The sequence below is a fragment of the Podarcis liolepis genome (assembly GCF_965112155.1).
Source record: "Podarcis liolepis genome assembly, chromosome: 7".
NCBI classification, from domain to species: Eukaryota; Metazoa; Chordata; class Lepidosauria; order Squamata; family Lacertidae; genus Podarcis; species Podarcis liolepis.
In genome coordinates, this window is record NC_139561.1 from 15,622,708 (window position 1) to 15,638,942 (window position 16,235).

General features: G+C 46.2%; 1 long non-coding RNA gene across 1 annotated transcript in view; it reads left to right on the forward strand.

The window, feature by feature from the left end:
- The window catches only part of LOC310711199, a 121,502-nt gene extending 109,407 nt beyond the window's left edge, over nucleotides 1-12,095 (forward strand). The window contains exon 3 of the long non-coding RNA XR_014528376.1: nucleotides 12,076-12,095. This is a non-coding gene — a long non-coding RNA (uncharacterized lncRNA). The remainder of the gene's footprint in view (nucleotides 1-12,075) is intronic.
- The last annotated feature ends 4,140 nt before the right edge of the window (nucleotides 12,096-16,235 follow it).

Below are 16,235 nucleotides of genomic sequence, written 5' to 3' on the forward strand. Positions count from 1 at the left end.
CAATCTGGCAAGACAATGTGTGGGTAGCTAGGGTCTCAGCCTGCATACCAGTTGGAGCTGGTAGACAGCTGCCCTGCACACAGAATTAACCTGCGCCTCCATGGACAGATGTGAATCCAGAATGACTCCCAGGCTGTGCACCTAGTCCTTCAGGGGCACAGTTATCCCATTCAGGACCAGGGAGTCCTCCACACCTGCCAATCCCCTGTCCCCCAGAAACAGTACTGCTGTTTTGTCAGGATTCAACCTCAATTTGTCCGCTGCCATCCATCCTCCAAACACCAAGATGCAATGCACAATAATTAATAAGACCAACAAGGACCTGCAACCTCACATTGCAAGATTGGGCGTTCTGATTTGGTCTGCTGCCAGCTATCCTTCTTTCACGGAACTCCATTCCATTCCCAGCCCACCTTTCAGGAAGCCAGCCACACCCTCAGAAACATCACACTTTACGGGTAGGTAAAGACAAAGCTGTTCCTTTCCCTTTCTCTGTTTCTCATCTTTTCCAATTTATTTCTATGTATTATTTAATTGCATTTGTATCCTGCCTTTCCTCCAAGGAGCTCAATGTGCCTTATTTAGCTCCCCCCCCCCCCATTATATCCCCGCATGCTCCACCAGTCAAGCAGTGCGGTGTAGCGGTTAGAGGCAGACTAGGACCTGTGAGAGAGCAGGGTTCAAATCCCCCACTCAGCCATGAAACTCCCAGCCTAGCCTACCTCGCAGGGTCATTGCGGAGACTAAATGAGGAGGGGGAATGGCCACAAATGCCACGTTGAGCTCCCTGGACAAAAATGTGGCAATGGATAAAATAAATGACAAACAAAGGAGAGAGAGGGGAGAGAAATGCTCAGCAAATTGGGAGCTGTTTTCTCAAGCTCCCGCATTATGCAACAGCCACTGATCCCACCGGAGCAGCCATTTCCAGCGCTGGGCTCATCTCCGCTTCAAAAATATTCACTTGTTGTGTTTGATGGAATAATTTCCCTCTAGGAGCCCTCTCGGCCGTCTGCGCCGGCGGCTCCGCCTGCCTCTCGAAAACTTAATAACCAGCCCTCTTAAAAGGAAAAAGGCATCTTAACCTTGTTGCAGAGGAATTGGATTCCCCTCCTCGCCCTGATTGCTTCTCTCCCTTCCCAGCCACTCAGCGCTTCTGTATGCATTTGGCTGCCACACAAAAGGGCGGGTGCTTGATCAGGTTAATTTCCAATTGCATCTTCCCGTTCGTGGAGATGCCGGGATCTCTTTCAAAGCTGCCTCGGGCAATTGAATTATCAGGGAGCTGCTTCTTTGTTCCTTCCCCCACCCACCCACGTGATTCCGTCTCTCGGCTCTTCTGCGTGCGTGGACTTTCATTTGAGAAAATTGTCCCACGCTGGTGACCAGGGTCCTATCGGCCACCGGAAGTTGTTCCATGCCCAATTCCTGTTCTCCCGGACCCTAGGTGGAGCTGCTTGGGAGCTGGTCCAGTCTGCAGCTCTCCTGAGAACATAAGAAGAGCATTGCTGGATCAGGCCAGTGGCTGATCTGCCCCAGTCAGGAGTGCCAACTTGGCCCCACAACCGTGGGTGCCCGAGGCCATGGGTGACATGCAGGGTGCATGGCCCTGGCACCGAAATCATAGGGAATTTTTTGGGGCAGGGCCCCAGGGAGTTGGCACCTGACAGGCTTTGGGGACCAGCTGCCTCCCATGGGGCAGCCCAGAATCAGAGACAATAAGAGTTCTTACCAAGCAATTGATTCAATGATTCACAGAGAACGACAAAGGAATGCAGCCTTCCCTAATAATAGTGTTGCTCCAAGTAAAGTCCCCCCCCATGTCCCCCTTACTCGATGTCACTCCTGCATCAGTTAATCTGAGCTTTCTGTCTCTGAACTCTCAGTTCTAATACCCTCAATGCTCGCCTGGTCTTGGGGGTAGCAGGGTTCAGGAATGCTTTCCAGGGACACTGAGTCTGTCAGGGTTTGCCAAGCGCGCCTTCCTCTTAGCACGTTTCTCCCTTTCGTCCCGACACCTTTGGTAAAGGCTGTTCTCCAATTGGAGCACTCGCAGGCCAGTGTTTCCCAGTTGTTGGTGTTAAAGAGTCTTTAAACCTCTTTGGTTGACCGCCCGCATTATGCTTTCCCTTTTTAAGTTTGGAATAGAGCAGTTTCTTTGGAAGATGATAATCAGGCATCTGCACAACATGACCAGTCCAGTGAAGTGGATGTTGAAGAATGATTGCTTCGACACGTGTGATCTTTGCTTCTTTGTTGTTGTTGTTTAGTCATTTAGTCATGTCCAACTCTTCGTGACCCCATGGACCAAAGCACGCCAGGCACTCCTGTCTTTCACTGCCTCCCGCAGTTTGGTCAAACTCATGTTAGTAGCTCTGAGAACACTGTCCAGCCATCTTGTTCTCTGTCGTCCCCTTCTCCTTGTGCCCTCCATCTTTCCCAACATCAGGGTCTTTTCCAGGGAGTCTTCTCTTCTCATGAGGTGGCCAAAGTATTGGAGCCTCAGCTTCAGGATCTGTCCTTCCAGTGAGCACTCAGGGCTGATTTCCTTCAGAATGGATAGGTTTGATCTTCTTGCAGCCCATGGGACTCTTGAGTCTCCTCCAGCACCAGAATTCAAAAGCATCAATTCTTCGGCGATCAGCCTTCTTTATGGTCCAGCTCTCACTTCCATACATTACTACTAGTTTGCCTAAAGACAGAACACAGGGCATAGGCATCCTGGCTAGTTGTCTTGTCCAACGTGAATTTGTCAAAAGATTTATACAATCGGAAGAGGAGCCAGAGTATATCCAACATGAATTTGTCACCATGAACTGGTCCAATCCTCTTCTAAAGCCATCCAAGTTGTGTCCTACCCCCGGGGCTTCCAGCTTCCACTTTGATTCAGACGTGACCCCGCTCCTCAGCTCCTCTGGACAGTGTGGGGAGAGGAAAGAGGCCATGTCCCAACATAAAGGGCTTTCTTGAAAATGTCGTACGTGTCCCCCGCCCACCGCCAAGCTAAGTCACCTTTGTCCGCCCTTCTGGAAGAAAAAAGGGGGTGAGGAACTTTCATCTCCAAAGCTGATTTTTTTCTGCAATCAAGGATGCCTGGAGGAAGGAAAGGGACCCTTTGCTTTCAGATGGTCCAAATCTGATGCAAATGCAAAACCGAGGTGGGAGGGGAGGCAGCTCAGTTGCCTGGAGATGAAAGGTGCAATGTTGCTGACTATGTTTGACTTTGTGGTGCCCAGGAGGGGCCAAGGGGAAGGGGGGGGGAAAGAGGGGAGAAAGTCACAGCTATCTGACTGGAAATCGGGAGCAGGGAAGAAAGGGAGTCAACTACTGAAGAAAATAAAACACTTTTTGCCTGGAGCTCTCGGCGGTGGGGGTGGGATGGGGAAAGAAACAGCTACAAAGGCACACAGCTCAGAAAGCCAGCATTGGCACTGAAGAGCAAAGAGGTAGGAAATAAATGTCCCCAGTACATCTGAAGGGGGGTTTCCTAAGCACCAACGAGGTTAGGTTTCCATGAGGAAGGCGAAAGGATGTTTGATTCCTATTTATTTATTATTTTAATTTATTGGATTTATATTTTCTACATGGGGCTACCTTTGAAGGTCACCCGGAAACTACAACTAATCCAGAATGTGGCAGCCAGACTGGTGACTGGGAGCGGCCGCCAAGACCACATAACACCAGTCTTGAAAGACCTACATTGGCTCCCAGTACGTTTCTGAGCACAATTCAAAGTGTTGGTGTTGACCTCTAAAGCCCTAAACGGCCCCAGTCCAGTATCCCTGAAGGAGTGCCTCCACCTCCATCGTTCTGCCTGGACACTGAGGTCCAGCACCGAGGGCCTTCTGGCAGTTCCCTCACTGTGAGAAGCCAAGTTACAGGGAACCAGGCAGAGGGCCTTCTTGGTAGTGGCTCCCGCCCTGTGGAACACCCTCCCACCATATGACAAAGAGAACAATTACCAAACTTTTAGAAGACATCTGAAGGTAGCCCTGTTTAGGGAAGCTTTTAATGTTTGGTGTATTTTAATATTTGCTTGGAAGCTGCCCAGAGTGGCTGGGGAAGCCCAGCCAGATGGGCAGGGTATAAATAAATTATTATTATTATTATTATTATTATTATTATTATTGCATACATGGTTTTCCCCCTCCTTGTTTAACCCCCACAATGGCCCTGCGAGGTAGGTTAGGCTGCAAGGAAAGGTCTCCAGAAGAACATCATGTCATGGAATTCTACTCAGTGTTGATCCAGAGCAGATTCCAACGTATAGTTAGCCGAGTAAAAACTTAAACACATTGCAGGATTCCCTCCAAAAATAGACCAGAGGCAATTGTATTTCATCCAGCAGAGCTTTACTGCTACTGAAGGCAAATGAGCATAATGGTCACAAATCCAATACATTCAGGATTGGCACTGTCCATAAGAAATCCAGTTGTTGCGGACTTAACTGAAACTTACAATAGCTTACAATAAGTCTAAACCTTAACACTATATACAGAACACCACACCAGAAGGAAAAGAGATAGAAAGAGAAAATGAAACCCAGGCTCCCTCTGGCCCTACTTTTATAGTCAGCATGACCTTGACAGAAGAGATGACAGAACCAGTTTAAGTCAGCTATACTCAGCTTCTCTGAAGGAATAACCCAAACATCAGGAACCTTTTGCTTGTTTCTTTCACACAGAGAAGCTTCCAGAACCCTCTTGAATTAATTAGAATAGGAAAGATCTCTGCACATCAGATCAATACTTTCTGCACCAAGAAATGCAAACTGACACATCCATAAAGCAGGAAGGAAGAAGTCCCAGCAAAAGAAGAATGGATACAGAAACATATGGAATATGCAGAAATGGCGGAACTTACCGGGAAAAATAGGAAATCCAGATAACAAACTTTTTGTAAAAGAAAGGAAATGGTTTACTGAATATTTACAAACTGTGAACAGATAAGAACATTGGCAGGATTACTGTAATAACCTGCAGTTTTATAAAAGTATATGTTTGAAGTAGATGAATAAATGAGCAAATTAAGTTAATTTGGATATGCAGAAAATATTAAAAATAAATTTAAGGAACCACAGAAAGAGGGGGAAGGGAGTCAAGTTTTGAAATTTTAAAAGATTGTAAAATTCTTGAAATGTATAAAACTGAAAATCATAAATAAAATATTTATTTGTTTGTTTGTTTGTTTATTTATTTATTTATAAAGTTTGGCAACCACTGGTTTAGTCCATCTCTGCACTGCCAGTGACTCCGAGGAGTCATCAGGACTAGACAGCCCTGCAGCCCCAGGACTGGAGGTCTCTACACCAGCTGCCTAGGTCCTCCATCATTTCCATATGTCCAAGCAGAGCTTCCTTTTAGTTTATGTGGTGGTTTGAGATATACGGAACTAGGTAGATTGAAATTAAAATGGGAACATAACCAAAATTCCTCCCTAATGATTTCACTTTGAAGGGCCTGCACCCAACTGAGTTCTACTCAAAGTAGATCATTTGAAATTAATGGTCCCAAATTAGCCATGATCCTTAATTTCAACGCGTTTGATCTGCATAAGACAAGTGCTAGAGGTGACCTAGGGCAGGCATAGGCAAACTCCGGTCCTCCAGATGTTTGGGACTACAGTTCATATCATCCCTGACCACTGGTCCTGTTAGCTAGCCTATGCCTGACCTAGGGTATTGATGTCACCCTGCCACTGGGATCAGCACCTTGGACAGCAGCCTGAGACGACAGGCAGGTCAACTGTGTTAGGGAGGCTTGCGTTCCTATTTGAATTCTACTCCTTTCCAAATTTGCATCAGGGCTAATTCATATGCAAATTCCATGCAAATTTGGCTCCTCTTTCATCTTCCCTGCATGGTGCCAGAGTGCCACTCTATTTCTGGAGGGGCTCAGACATGTGGATATGTAGCCTGTGCAGAGTGCATTTCCTCCACTCCATTAATGGACCATAGCCTTACCAAAATGTATCTTGAGTCAGAATTGTACAGTTGAGAGGGACTCCAGGGGTCATCTAGTCCAACCCCCTACAATGCAGGAATCACAACTAAAGCATCCATGGCAGATGGCCATCCAACCTCTGCTTAGAAACAGCCAATGAAGGAGAGCCAACCTCTTTCCAAGGGAGTCTTTTCCACTCTTGAACAGCTCTTACCATCACCAGGTTCTTCCTGATGTTTGGTTGGAATCTCCTTTTTGCAACTTGAATCCATTGCTTCAGGTCCTCGCCTCTGGGGAAGCAGGAAACAAGCTTGCTCCATCTCCCCTTTACATATTTGTGTCATTGTTTTGAAATCATTTTTATTTGATGTGACAAATATAAATTTATAACATTCCAAATGCATATCCACATACAGAGATTACTCTGAATCTTGAGACTTCCCCCCATCCCCTCCATGGGTCCTATTGTCAACATTTACAACTATTTGAGAAGATCAGTTTACATCCCAATCCCAAAGAAGCGCAGTGCCAAAGAATGCTCCAACTACAGCACAATTGCACTCATTTCACACGCTAGCAAGGTTATGCTTAAAATTCTACAAGGCAGGCTCAAGCAGTATGTGGACCAAGAACTCCCAGAAGTGCAAGCTGGATTTAGAAGAGGCAGAGGAACCAGAGACCAAATTGCAAACATGCGCTGGATTATGGAGAAAGCTAAAGAGTTCCAGAAAGACATCTACTTCTGCTTCATTGACTATGCAAAATCCTTTGACTGTGTCAACAACAGAAAACTATGGCAAGTTCTTAAAGAAATGGGAGTACTTGATCACCTCATCTGAGAAATCTCTACGTGGGACAAGAAGCTACAGTTAGAATTGGATATGGAACAACTGATTGGTTCAAAACTGGGAAGGGAGTACAACAAGGCTGTATATTGTCTCCCTGCTTATTTAACTTATATGCAGAATTCATCATGCAAAAGGCTAGGCTGGATGAATCCCTAGCCGGAATTAAGATTGCCGGAGGAAATATCAACAGCCTCAGATATGCAGATGACACAACCTTGATGGCAGAAAGTGAGGAGGAATCAAAGAACCTTTTATTAAGGGTGAAAGAGGAGAGCGCAAAATATGGTCTGAAGCTCAACATCAAAAAAACGAAGATAATGGCCACTGGTCCCATCACCTCCTGGCAAATAGAAGGGGAAGAAATGGAGGCAGTGAGAGATTTTACTTTCTTGGGCTCCATGATCACTGCAGATGGTGACAGCAGCCACGGAATTAAAAGACGCCTGCTTCTTGGGAGAAAAGCAATGACAAACCTAGACAGCATCTTAAAAAGCAGAGACATCACCTTGCCAACAAAGGTCCATATAGTAAAAGCTATGGTTTTCCCAGTAGTGATGTATGGAAGTGAGAGCTGGACCATAAAGAAGGCTGATCACCGAAGAATTGATGCTTTTGAATTATGGTGCTGGAGGAGACTCTTGAGAGTCCCATGGACTACAGGAAGAACAAACCTCTCCATTCTTAAGGAAATCAGCCCTGAGTGCTCACTGGAAGGACAGATTCTGAAGCTGAGGCTCCAATACTTTGGCCACCTCATGAGAAGAGAAGACTCCTTGGAAAAGACCCTGATGTTGGGAAAGATGGAGGGCACAAGGAGACGGGGACGACAGAGGACGAGATGGTTGGATAGTGTTCTTGAAGCTACCAGCATGAGTTTGACGGGAGGCAGTGGAAGCTACCAGCATGAGTTTGCGGGAGGCAGTGGAAGACAGAAGTGCCTGGCGTGCTCTGGTCCATGGGGTCACGAAGAGTCGGACACGACTAAAGGACTAAACAAAAACAAATTATTCCATATTCTATATTTTAAATCAATCCGTATTATCCATAGTATTTGTTACATTACAAGTGGGTTTCAAATCCTGCTAATGTTTCCATCTGCTTACAATGGTCTCCTAGATAAATTATAAATTTTCCCCATTCTTTTTAAAGTTTTTGTCCTCTTGGTTCCTGAGTTTTCCAGTCAGCTTTGCCATTTCAGTGCAGTTCATCTGCTTAGCTTGCCATTCCTCTCTGGTAGGGACTTTGTCTTCTTTCCATCTCTGGGCTAGTAGCATCCAAGCAGCTGTCGTCATTTACATAAATAGTATTTTCTGCTCCTTTGGGATGTTGGAACCTACAAATCCCCTTAAGAAAACTTCTGTTTTTTTAACAATGGTTATTTTAAACTTTCCCCCCATTTCATTATATATGTCCCAGAAAGCTTTTATTTCCTTACACGTCCACCACATATGATAAAGGGTACCTTCATTTTCTTTGCATTTCCAGCAGGTACAGTGGTACCTCAGGTTAAGAACTTAATTCGTTCTGGAGGTCTGTTCTTAACCTGAAACTGTTCTTAACCTGAAGCACCACTTTCTGTTCTCTAATGGCGTCTCCCGCTGCTGCCACACTGCCACTGATTTCTGTTCTCATCCTGAAGCAAAGTTCTTAACCTGAGGTACTATTGCTGGGTTAGCGGAGTCTGTAACCTGAAGCGTCTTTAACGTGAAGCATCTGTAACCCGAGATAACACTGTATTTGTACTTGTTCTTTACATTTTTGCTAACAGGCCTTTAGGTATTTGAAGATGGCTCTCATTTCTCAGTCTCCTCTTTTTCCCAGTCTGAACATCACCAACTCCCTAAACTGTCCCTCATAAGACTTGGTTCCTAACCTCTTCATCATCCTGGTCCAGATAGCGGTGGTTAACTTTAATTTGTCTAGAGATTCATCAGGCATCAAGGATGCTTGCAAATCACATTGTCTCTTCCCTCCATCCCAACCATGATAGATCAATAAAAGCCCCTTGTTCAGAGGCAGTCTATCTCTCAGTATCGGTGCCTGGAGAACACAGGTGCTGCTGCGCTTATGTTCCTCTTATTGAGTGCTCCACTGGATCCACTTACTTTGGTCCCAGAAGGTTCCGCCATGAGGGGAAGCAGTCCTTGGGAAGAAAAAGGAATTCCTCATCCCTGATCTACAGTTTGAATAGAAACTCCAGAGTTTGCGCTAGTTTCTTTTTAAAAAAATAGTTTTTATTATGCATTTCATCATAACAAATTATCAAAAACATATCATCTTGATTCCCCCATTTTTTTCCTTCCCCCCTCCCCGAGAAAAACCCTCCCTCCCTCCCCCCAAGACTTCCCTCAGCTCCTCTCTCTGATTTTTCAGCACCTATTTTTCTCTGCATATTATAAACTTGTACAGATCCTTAATTTATCTGTCTATTCTGTTAACAATAATAAATTTGTGTATGTTTATTCAAAACCTGCCAAGGAATCCGGCTCTTTTTGTTTTTTCTTTAAATAATTTGTAAAAGGTTCCCATTCTTCTTTAAAGCCACAGTTGTCTTTGTCTCGCAGTTTGTATGTCAATTTCGCCAGTTCTGCATAATCCATCAATTTCCCCTGCCACTGTTCTTTTGCCAGGATTTCCTCATTCTTCCACCCTTGTGCTATTAAGACTCTTGCCACCATTGTCGCATACATAAATAAGTTGTTTATTTTCCTTGGCAGGTCTTTCCCTACAATCCCTAAGAAAAATGCTTCTGGTTTTTTTTTACAAATGTTAAATTAAAGAGTATGCACTATGTTATGAAATGAGTTAAAGAGGATCCAAAATGCAGCAGTCTGATTGGTCCTAGAACAATGGGATTCAGAATGCAGCAGTCTGATTGGTCCACAGGAGCCACCCAATCCAGCTCCAGGTGGAAGTGAATCCGCAACCTGATTGGCCTACAGGAGAACCCCGGAATTAGCCAATCACGTGGGGCCCATTGTGTAAATAATGTATATAAAGCAGACATTCTGGGGGAACTTCCATTCCTCCTCACCACTATGAGCTGAATAAAGAGCATGAAATACACTCTCAACTCCAAGTGTATTTCACACTAGTTTCTTAATCCAGCTCTGCAGGACAGCACTGGGACTCTCCTGGGATGGAAAGGAGAGCTCTCACTCCATGGGAGATGCTTGATTAGCAGCTGTGAGCTCCTCCGTACACCTCTCACCCTCCTAATAAGCAAGGGATCCACCACGGGTTCCTCTTGGAGCAAGGTGTTAATTACGTGGGTGCCCCTGCGTCTTCCACTAGTCACTCGCCAGCTGCAGAGTGAATCACGGAAGCTGAGAACAAAGGTCTCAATTGTGCTGGAAAAGTCGGGGGGCTGTGCCAGCACCCTGGGGTGTCTTCCACATGCCCCACGTGGCAGGCTGCCTCGCATCCAATCGCACGGGAAATATAATTGCTATCATCTGGAGGCAGCAACACTTCTAAATACCAGTTGCAGGGATGGCAGCGGGGAGAATTTGCTCTTGTGCTCAGATCTCACTGGTGGATTTCCCAGTGGGGCATCTGGTTGGCCACTGTGCAAAGAGGATGCAAGATTACATGGCTTGGTCACTTCGGAGTGCAGCAGATTCATAAAGGTAAAGGTAGAGGGACTCCTGACCATTAGGTCCAGTCGTGGCCGACTCTGGGGTTGCAGCGCTCATCTCACTTTATTGGCCGAGGGAGCCGGCGCGCGCATATATATATACCCGTGAAAATCTACGAAAGCATATATATATATATATATATATATATATATATATATATATGTTTTTTAACATAACATTTTCAACAATTATTAAACATGCTTTTATTTCTTATACATTTTTTTCTTTACTTCCATCAATCACCTCTGAAAATTTTCCAATCTTTCCACTTAATTTACATTTCTTACTATCACTATTACGTTTAAATATCATAACTAATATCTCTCTTCTTTCTCTTCCTTGCAATATTTCGTATATTTCTCCTTCCAAAACTTCTTGTAGTCCTACCAGTGTAATTTGTTGATTACAGTTGCTCTTCAAATATATTTCTTCCAATCTTCTGCAAATCTCTGGTCCCCGCAGGTTTCGAATCCTTCCTGTCATTTTTACCCAATTCTGCGTAGTCCATTAATTTTGTCTGCCATTCTTCTTTTGTGATGCAGCAGACTCTTCTTAATGTCTCATGGTCTTGCGACCACTGTGTCCGGGAGTCGACAAGCACAACAAGACATTCGCAGATCAGAGAAAGTCAGTGAAACACCGGCTAACTTACAGTTTGTTTCTTTATTAAGGAAGCAGAGCAGAGAGCATACGGAGACTTCTAAGGGTTGCTGCTGCCTAGTCAAGGCAGGTGCCCAGAATGGCTTGTAACCCCCCTCCACTCCTTATTCCACTGTGCCCCCCCCCCCAATCTACTGCAAGCCAAGTGGGACTCTCTCTGTTTCTGCCTGGCTCTCTGCTCAGTAACATGCAATAAACACTTGCAGGCTTGCAGGCTGTCAGCAGAAAAGCTTTCAGGGTGGCTGTTGTGGGAATGTTCAGGGATGCAGGAGAAGGTATATTGTTTGATTATAGCCTTTCCAACTTGTGTTAACAAGTTCACAATTTAGCACAGTAACATTCCCCTTTTTAAACTAACAGCAGATGCGTTTGCTCAGGCTCGCTAAAGCCTCTATAATAACTCTTCTGGTGACTCGGAAACCGCAATTAATCCAGAATGCGGCAGCTAGACTGATGACTGGGAGTGGCCGCTGGGACCATATAACACCAGTCCTGAGAGATCTGCAGTGGCTCCTAGTACGTTTCTGAGCACAATTCAAAGTGTTGGTGCTGACCTTTAAAGCCCTAAATGACCTCGGTCCTGTATACCTGAAGGAGCATCTCCACCCCCATCATTCAGCCCAGACACTGAGATCCAGTGCTGAGGGCCTGCTGGCGGTTCCCTCACTGTGAGAAGCCAAGTTACAGGGAACCAGGCAGAGGGCCTTCTCGGTAGTGGTGCCCGCCCTGTAGAACGCCCTCCCATCAGATGTCAAGGAAATAAGCAGCTACAGTGGTACCTCGGGTTAAGAACTTAATTCATTCTGGAGGTCCGTTCTTAACCTGAAACTGTACTTAACCTGAAGCACCACTTTAGCTAATAGGGCCTCCTGCTGCTGCTGCGCCGCCAGAGCACAATTTCTGTTCTCATCCTGAAGCAAAGTTCTTAACCCAAGGTACTATTTCTGGGTTAGCGAAGTCTGTAACCTGAAGCGTATGTAACCCAAGGTACCACTGTATCTTATTTTTAAAAGGCATCTGAAGGCAGCCCTGTTTACAGAAGTTTTTAATATTTAATGCTGAATTGTTTTTAACACTCGATTGGGAGCCTCCCAGAGTGGCTGGGGAAACTCAGCCAGATGGGCAGGGTATAAATAATAAAAAATTATTATTATTATTATTATTATTATTATTATTATTATTATTATTATTATTATTATTATTATTCTCTTGTGCTCAGGTGCTGCTAGAGGGTTTCTAGCCATTATGAGGAGGCTTGATCTGGCAGGCCCTTCCTAGGTTCTTAATCTCCATCAGTTTACATCTCCCTTTCTGGAGTATCAAATTCCAAAAACATGCTAGCGCTCTCTCTCTCTCTCTCTCTCTCTCTCTCTCTCTCTCACACACACACACACACACACACACGGTCTGTTTTCCCAAGGTGCTTACAATCTATATTTCAGCAGAATGGAAGACAACAGAAGAAAGAGATGGGAACTGAACTAAGGATCAACGGGAACAAATACAGTGATCGGTACTCATTTGTGCTTAAGAACATAATTTTAATGTTGGCGTTTAATTTTAACTGGGTAATTTATCTTACATCTGTGGGTGTTTCCTTTGCCGCTTTTCTTCTGCATTCTAAAAACTCAATAGAAAGCTATACAAAATATAAATCATCCTGTGGCAGGTAGTTCCGTAAGTTAACTAATGCGATTTGCTTCCCGGAAGAATACAGCAGCGGCAGCATGACTGAAAGTAGAGGGGGAGAGCCTGTGTCAATGAGCAGAAACTGGGTCACGGCATGTTTTGCTTGCTTTCAAGGGTCTCCAGCCCACCAAGGAAGCTCACCTTCAGAAGCATGAGGCTGATCGGATGTGAAGGCCTTGCGACGTCAGATGCCTCTTGAAACTGCCGCCCGGAGGATAGGCACGTGGACGTCAATGCCGTCGCAAGGAGGAGCGCATCGGCCCCCATCGCTGGAGGGAAGACAATCTCAGAGTCTCTGGAGTTATCGGTCTTGGCGGGGAGCATCGCACATCAGCTGGTCCCCACCAGGTGACTCTTTTGCAGGGAAAACTTCAGTATGTGCTCCCAGCCAGAGGAACGCTAGCAAGGAGAGAAGCCGGCAAAGGGGACCTCACTCCAGTGCGATGGGGCAATTTTGGCAGCTAGGATGCCAGGACAGGACAGGAGCTAGGAGATCTCTGAGACAGAGCCTCCTGCAGTTCAGTCCTTGCATGTAAAATACATCAAAGAGGAGTTTGTCTCTGGAAATGTGTGTAATGCCTCACCACACTTCACAACTGAGAAACAGTAACTGTGATGGCCTAGGATTCAGACTCGGAGGCTGAACCTGAGGAATCCCAGCCTGCACAGGATTCCCCGCCTCCAGAACCAGCTGAGCCGGGGCTAGGGCTTGAGCCTGAAGGGTCCTCACCTGTGCTGGATCCTCAGGTGCAGGCACCAGCTGAGTCTGCTCTGGCTCCTGAGGTGATGGAGGACCCATTGCCTGCAGGTGCTCCACTTCCCCCGTCAGGGGAAGCTGAGGTTGCCTCTGGGTCCGGTAACCCTCCAGCCTCTCCTGAGCTGCAGAGGCTCAAGGCAGAGAGGCAGAGGGAACTAAGTTCCCGCAGGAGGAGTGCTTGCCTCCAGGCCAGGAGAGGCAAGGCACCTGTGGACTGGGGCCGCCCTATGCCTTGGGACAGATAAAAGCCAGCCAGCCCCAGTCCCAGGTTGTGGGAGCAACATTGTTGGTAGCCTGTTCCTGCCTGCACCCTGTCCTGCCAGAGCTGCTGACCTCCCCCGACTCCCTGGCTTGGACCCAGCTTCAGCTTTGACTGACAGCCTCCATACCACACCTTTGACCTCGGACTGGACTCGGACCTCACCGCACGGTTAACCCTCGGGACCAGCACAGTAACCCTTGTGTTCCCGGGATTCCGCACACAAGAGTTTTGGACTCGCAGTGATGGCCAAACTCAGCCCTCTAGATGTTTTGGGACTACAGTTCCCATCATCCCTGACCACTGGTCCTGTTAGCTAGGGATGATGGGAGTTGTAGTCCAAAAACAGCTGGCGGGCCAAGTTTGGCCTTCACTGCATGTATACAGGCATATCTTGGTTCTCAAACGCCTTGGTACTTGTACGTTGTGGCTCCTGAACGCCGCAAACCCGGAAGTAAATGTTCTGGTTTGCAAACTTTTTTGGAATCTGGACGTCCAATGCAGTTTCCAATTGAGTGCAGGAAGCACCTGCAGCCAATCGGAAGCCACGCCTTGGTCTTCAAACATTTTCGGAACTTGAACCAATTTCCAGAACAGATTACGTTCAAGAACCAAGGCACGACTGACTGTATATAAAAATGGACTAGTTACTATAGTTCTGTGCTGGAGGTGCAGCCAGGACAATGCCTCCCTGAAACGTATGCTTGTGGAACATCCAGTCTGTAAATGCATCCTGGATAATTATTAATAAGGTTAATTTAAGTAACCTTGTCCCTGAAGTTGCCACATTTTGTGCTAGGTGTTAAACGCCCACAAGTGAGTGAGAGGAAGGATAGATAAGAAATGATATGCTCTCCTACCCTCCAAACACCTCGGAGGATTCTCTTAGCTTCCTCAATTTATCTGTGATGCATCCTGGCTAGGGTACACACAATTGTTTAAAAGGACTCCGAAGGAAGATCAACAGACGTGGTTTGAGCAGCCCTAGACAGTCCATTAATTTCCAGTGCTGGATCTCATGCATAAGCTAACGACCTTCTAAATGCAACTAAGGAGGAGAACGAAGGCAAAGCAAGATTCCCTCCCTCTCTCATTCCCCCACCCCAACAGGTGGGGTATTTAGTGGGGCAGGGCAAAGGGATAGGGGAAGGGGGTCTAGCTCAGTGGGAGAAGGGGCTCTAGCTCAGTGGAAGAGCGCCTGCTCTGCATGCAGAAGGCTCCAGATTCAGTTCCCAGCTGAGCTGTTAATATCCCCTGCTTGAAACCTTGGAGAGCTGCTGCCAGTCAGAGTAGACAACATCAAGCTCAATGGACCAAGGGTCTAGACTCTGCATAAACATATATGTAAACATCCCCAACTCCCTCAACCATTCCTCATAAGGCTTGGTTTCCAGACCCTTCATCACCCTGGGCGGAATCTACACCCATATGAAAACACTCTGTGAAAATGCTTAAAAAAAAAAAAGTTTTGAAAAACACATTGAATTTTGCATAGCTCACTAGTCTAGTGTCGCATTTGTATATTGCACTTTACAGCACATTTAAAACGTTTTATTTGCAGAGACCACCTTGCCAACAAAGGTCCGTGTAGTTAAAGCTATGGTTTTCCCAGTAGTGATGTATGGAAGTGAGAGCTGGACCATAAAGAAGGCTGATCGCCAAAGAATTGATGCTTTTGAATTATGGTGCTGGAGGAGACTCTTGAGAGTCCCATGGACTGCAAGAAGATCAAACCTATCCATTCTGAAGGAAATCAGCCCTGAGTGCTCACTGGAAGGACAGATCCTGAAGCTGAGGCTCCAATACTTTGGCCACCTCATGAGAAGAGAAGACTCCCTGGAAAAGACCCTGATGTTGGCACAAGGAGAAGGGGATGAGAGAGGACGAGATGGTTGGACAGTGTTCTCAAAGCTCCCAGCATGAGTTTGACCAAACTGCGGGAGGCAGTGGAAGACAGGAGTCCATGGAGTCACGAAGAGTCGGACACGACTAAATGGCTAAACAACAACAACAGCAACAAAATATTTCTGGGTTAGCGGAGTCTGTAACCTGAAGCATATGTAACCTGAAGCGTATGTAACCTGATGTTGGGAAAGATGGAGGGCACAAGGAGAAGGGGACGGCAGAGGACAAGATGGTTGGATGGTGTTCTTGAAGCTACCAGCATGAGTTTGACCAAACTGCGGGAGGCAGTGGAAGACAGGAGTGTCTGGCGTGCTCTGGTCCATGGGGCAACGAAGAGTCAGACACGATTAAACGACTAAACAACAACAACAACAACTGAGTCCCTGGCTGTCCTCCTCTGCACACCTTCCAGCTTGTCGATATCCTTCTTAAATTTGGGCACCCAGAACTGGACACAGAATTCCAGGTGGGGTCTGATCGAGCCAGAATAGACACTAGACTTCTGTTGGTGCAACCTAGAATAGCGTTCACCTGTTT